The 5,967-nt window shown below is 47.3% G+C and overlaps 1 long non-coding RNA gene across 1 annotated transcript; it reads right to left on the reverse strand.

Annotated features, from left to right (window-relative positions):
• Positions 1-3,410: 3,410 nt before the first annotated feature.
• Positions 3,411-5,051, reverse strand: LOC109316745. The gene is made up of 2 exons (XR_002102911.1): positions 4,904-5,051; positions 3,411-3,473 (listed from the first exon to the last, which is right to left on the reverse strand). It is a non-coding gene; the product is annotated as an uncharacterized LOC109316745 (long non-coding RNA).
• Between the last annotated feature and the right edge of the window lie 916 nt (positions 5,052-5,967).

Genomic DNA, 5,967 nt, shown 5'->3' on the forward strand with positions numbered 1-5,967 from the left:
TATCAGGAGGCGCTACTTCACAGTCAGGGCGGCTAGGATCTGGAACCAACTTCCAAGAGAAGTGGTGCAGGCTCCTACCCTGGGGGTTTTTAAGACAAGGCTAGATGAACATCTTGCTGGGGTCGTTTGACCCTAGTGCTCTTTCCTGCCATGGCAGGGGGTCGGATTAGATGATCTACTCAGGTCCCTTCCAACCCTAGAGACTATGAAACTATGGCCCCAGGCTTCCCCTCTGCAAGCTGGGGCCTTAATGCAGGAGGTGAGGCTCTGTTTGCTAAGCAACCCGCCATCCCAACCTGGCCTGTCCCATCCCCAGCCCTGTGCTAGGGGGCTTTAGAGACAAGCCTCTGCCTGGAAGAACTTTTTCCTGATCACCCCAAAGCTATTTCCAGACTCCCTGCTTGCGAGACTTGGAATTCAGGTATGGGTTCCACTGGGCCAGGGCCCCGGACTTCCACTGAAGGAAAGGGGATGGGAGTGCAGGGAGCTGTGCACTATGGAGCTGGGTGGGGCTGTCCCTGCATCCTGCTACCACATGCAGCTGTGGAATGGGGTGGGAGCATGGGACCTGCATGCTATGGGGCCAGGCTGGCTAGCCCCACATGCTGCTGACATGTACAGCCAGGGATTTGGGTAGGAGCTGTGTATTATGGGCTGGGTGGGGCTGGCCCCAAACACTGCTGCCACCTGTGGCCAAGGACTGGGGTGGGAGTGCAGAGAGCTGTATGGTATGGGGCCAGGTGGGGCTGGCTCCACTCGCACCATGTGCAGCTCCAGGGACTTGCACACGCCAGGGACTCTGAGGACCCCTCCAGACATACTCACACCCTTCCACACACTCCACCTCCACCATACCCCCAACACACACACACACCCTCCCACAGGCCCCCACACACTCCCAACCTCCCAGCCCTCACCGCACACCGCCACCCCAATCACATGCCCCACACCCACACCTCTCCACATCCACCAATGCCCAACATCCCATCATATGCAATATACAAAAGTAAGGCTGTATTTTGAGCTATTATGCAGTCTCTAGATACACTATGCAAACACATAGATTAGGACAATTTTTTAAAAATAAAATAAGTGATAGTAGATGTTTGATTTTTTTTTAGTCTATAATGTGGTTTTATTTAGTGTCAAGATAGCAATCCCCCCCTCCCCCACCACCAAAAGAAGTACTTTCGGGGCAAGGGAGGGATTTCTGGTGGCAAAGGTCAGGGGTTAGAGGCAGGACTTTTGGTCCCGAAATGGTGACCAGTGGAAGGGCACCTGTCAAGGGGCAGGGCTACCCTTGCAGCACTTTACAGCTCACCAAAACTCATTAAGCTGCCCTCCAGCCAAACTAATTGCCCACACCTGTCCTAGAAGAACCAGGAATTCAGAGGTGTGGCAAGAGGATGTTGGGCCTACCACTTAAATTGAGACAGAGCCCCATCTCCAGGTAGCAAGAAAGTGATTACAGGCCCACCTGTGAGGACTGAGCTAGCTGATGAGGAATGATTAGCTGGCCCAGAGGAAGTTAAAAGCTCCCAGGGAAGAGAGCTACATGGGGAGAGAGACAGATGGCTGTGAAACTAGAGGCTGGAGCAGTGAGCCAGGGTACTCTCTCCATGTCTGGCAAAAGGCCACAAGGTTTGGTTTACCCCTTTATTGTTTGTACTTTATATTTGCAGACTCACAGTTTATGCTGTGCTCTGTGGATGGGTTCACCCAGGGAAAGACTGTGTGGTACAACCAGACAACCTGCTACAAACTCCTCATAGCCACCACTACTATCCACCCTGTGGCAGGGGCAGGGTCCCAGCCCCTTCCACGCTCCTGTAGGAATAACCATGCTGGCCAGAGACTCACCTGTCCAGGTCTGGATACACGGCATAGCCGTGGTGTGCAGGGGAATGCAATCCCAGGGGCTGGCAATCCCAGGAGCACAAGAACACCTGCTCTAGAGAACCGGCTCTGATTGGCCCATGGTAAGAAGCGGGCAATTTAAAGGGAGGATGCTAAGGAGAGCCCAGTGTTTGGTGTCCCCAGTGGAGAAAATGTCACCGGAGATGATGGGAGGGTACAAGCCCCAAAGAAGAAGACCTGTGTGCTGGAACCTTGGGAGCTGCCAAGACTGGGACAAGGCCTGAGCAGGGATCGGCTCTCTCCCCTGGAAAGATAAGTAAACAGGGACAGAGAAAGGAACAGAACGGGTCTTCCCCTGCAGAAATCCAAATTAATCTCCTAGGGGAAGAATACCTGGGGAAAACAGTTGATGTAAGCCAGCCAAAGTAGAAGGGAAAAAGAGACAGGAAGTAAGCTGGTCTGCAGGGAGGAGTGGGGACCAAGGAGAAAACTGAGGCAGCCAGCATAGAGAAAAAAAGTTATACACATCCTGCTGGTGAAAGAAAAACCAAGCAGAATCATGCTGCCTTGGAGAAAGGGAAAAAAGATCCAGGAGGTGTACCCACAAATTTTGAATTATAAAAATAATACAGGGAGAAGAGAACCGCAGGTAAAAAGCCTTCTCTAACATTTAACTTTTTCATATCAGTGGGAAACTTTTCCATATCAGTGGGTGAGAAGATTTGATTTAAAGTTAAGGGGAATCCTGCTCTCATTTTGCAGAAAAGAACAATTGAGAAGATACAAAGTCAGAGGGTCTGGGGCCTGCAGGGGAGGAACTACTAATGAGTTCATGAATATAATTCTTACTTGAACTCATGGGGGAAGTCATATCATGATGTAACTGGCAAAGAAAGAAGACAAGGCACTGTAAGTTAAAACCAGAGAGAAAGAAAGATCAGGATAGGCTCCACTCAACGTCCATGGAGAATAGCGACCATCCACCCACGAGGAAAAGGGCAGGGTATAGGGGAGGTGAAGCCTTGCAAAAGAACTGGTCTCTTTCTCCCTTCTACTTTGGCTGGTTTACATCAACTGTTTCCCCAAGTATTCTTCCCCTAGGAGATTAGTTTGGACTTCTGCCGGGGAAGACCTGTTCTGTCCCTTTCCCTGCCCCCGTTTACTTATCTTTCCAGGGGAAATAGTTGATCCCTGCTCAGGCACAACAAGATCAGATGGACTGGCAAGGCAGAACATTCATCCTACCGAATATATATTTCCCATCAAGATGTAGCAAATGAGTCACACCCCAACACCACATCCAAATCTGGCCAACAAGGAGCCCTAAGATCAAAATCCAGGCTAGGGGAATTGGGTGAGTTTGACACCCCTGTTTTATATGATACATAATGTTCATTTTTCATGTTCAATTTCTAGAAAAAAAAACAATTTAGGTCTACATTAGAATCTGAATTATATTTACTAATATATATTTATCAGACAAGACATCCAAAATTATATGGAATGCACACAGTAGTTTTTATTAAGACGTATTATGCCACAGGATGTTTTTCTAGAGAGTTGCAAGTTCTTGAAGAAAAGCTGCATATAGTTTTGTTCCCTCAATGAAATTGTATCTATAAGAAAACAGAGGAAACAGAGTAACTTAACTACAAAGCATGGGAGTTCTTCAGATACACACACATACTTGCTATGCTTCCAGGAGCCAGGATCATGGCTGGAGCCCCTTGCCACATCCCCTCCTTAGTCTCTGGCCCAACTGAGGGGGTACAGGGGTGATGCGTAGGGGGTGCACCCCCTGTGTGTGGTAGTGCACCCCCTGCGGGCAGTCACCACTTGCCACCCCACCACCAGCACCGCCAGCAGCATCTGCAGGAGGTCCATGATCACCCCCGGCCACCGCCACTGCTGCTGACAGCATCTGTGGGTGGTTGCTTGGTTGGCGCTTGCCAACTCCCTCTGTGCCGCCGACAGTGCTGGCAGCATTTGCGGGTGCTCCCTGCCCACTGCCACCGGCCTCCTGCCACTATGCTCCCACTGCTGCAGGGGCAGCCATGCCCCGCCAGCTGCTGGGTGCACGTGCCGTTCATGGACAAGGGAAGCCTGCACCAGGGTTGGCTCTGCCTCTAAAAGCTGGGAGCCAAAAGCATGGCTGAGGGGCTCTCCTCAACCAACCCACAGACTGAGGACAGGGTATGGCTGATGGAGCTGCCATTAAACTCCGAGTGAAACCAGTGTCCATCTTACATACACACTTCACTGGGAGAAAAATACAAGCCTTGTGTCTTACTTCACCTGTCTGAAGAGAAGCTGGAGATTTGTATTCAGATTTCAAATAAAATATTTTTGGTCCAGAATTAATAAGGTAACTATTTAATCATTTTTATTCAACTATTGCTGAACATGAAAATAGATGGCCATGGATTTCCTTGCAAGTAGATCTTTATTTCATTGAAGTGTTGTGTCTCTATTTCAGCTTGAATTATTCACCACATTTACCTCTCAGCTGCTTCTAGTAACTCATATGTAATTCAAGTATTTATCACAGGTTCACTAAAACAAAACATTCACTTGCTACCATGCATCTTTTATCAAACTATTATTCCTTTCATAAACACAGGAAATTCTATGTAACCAAGTATACAGATATTGTGATAAAACCAATGTCAACTTAATTTCACTGCTCTTAGTCATTAGAACTGCAATATAAATGTCGAATGAATCAACAATGCTATGTAAAGGGACTCTTCAACCTGGATTTTATAACTGACTAATTCTTAAAAATTCCTAGTAGATGATAGCTTAGCTGTTTAAACAATTCTAGCTGGGACAAATTCTTTGGTGGGAGGGAGGAACCCCTATGTATACATCAGAGTTATACATGAAAATTTTAAAAAGTGGTGTCAGTGCAACATTCTCTTAAAATGCTAGCAAGGGGTTTTCGTAAAATTATATTTTAAAAAAATCACTAACATTCAAAGTAGCTTATTTCCCCCTCCATTAAGGTGTTCATTTTCATGATTCTTAAGGAAGAGAGTAAGAATACCTGCTGATCTTTTCATCTTGCCCATGCATAGCATCATCTGGTCCTCCTATTCCTAATAACATAGGAAATACTCTTTCCAGTCAATTCCTCGAAATGTGTGACAATTGGAATTGTCCCACCTGCCCGGATCATGTCAGCCTCTTTGCCAAACACTAGGGAATGGAGAAAACAACATATGCTTTATAAAAATTAGCCTGATCTTTAGAAGCTAAATGTAATGCCCTTTCTGCCTATATATCTGGGTATTTTAGCACATTGTTCTACTACAAGACTTGATTCCTACTTTTTTTTATGAGAATATCTCATAGATATTTTCTTTGTCTTTTAGAAAAGCTGCTCATATCTGATGTTGTTAAGCCTGGGCCCAAATGATCGACTTTTTATCTCTGGGGTGTGCCCATTATATAATTTTAGATCCTGAACCTACAAATGACTGCACAACAGACCCTGGCTACCATCTGAAGTGTTGAAGCCAGTAGTACTAAGGGCTTAGTATTCAACCAAGTATTGAGCAGCTTCAAATAGTCAAATTACTGAAAAGTGATACAGGCAATCAGTGAATAGTTATGTGTATGATATATGATCATTCAGTACACTGGAATATTAATGAAATATATAACGTCCAGGGATCCATGTTTCCTGTTCACCACAGATTTTCTCTTTTTAAGGAGAAAAATGCAGGAAACCACAGGTTTCCTCTTGCAGGCTGACAGAGTTTCAGCCTTCAAGGGGCTGCTTGAGGCTGGGAGGACCATGAGAAGAACCATCAGCTGGGGGTGCCACATGCATGTGTGCACACACATACACGTGGCAGCTAGGCAGCAGCAAAGTGCAAGTAAGTCAGGGGCAGTTGGAACTGAGGCCCTCACAGTGAGGGAAGGAGTTGGGCAGGGCTGGGGCTGGAGTTTGCTGCCCAGCCAGAGTGGTACATGGAGCCCAGGGCTGGGGCAGGAATTTGTGGCCATGAGGCCTGGGCAGGGAATGGGACAGAGCCAAAGGCGGCTTGTCCAGGGAATGGCGGGGGTTCAGCTCCCCATCACTGTGCATGCTCCCAGGGAGGGAGA

Source organism: Crocodylus porosus, unplaced genomic scaffold, assembly GCF_001723895.1.
Source record: "Crocodylus porosus isolate Cpor-Errol unplaced genomic scaffold, CroPor_comp1, whole genome shotgun sequence".
In the NCBI taxonomy this organism is placed as follows: Eukaryota; Metazoa; Chordata; order Crocodylia; family Crocodylidae; genus Crocodylus; species Crocodylus porosus.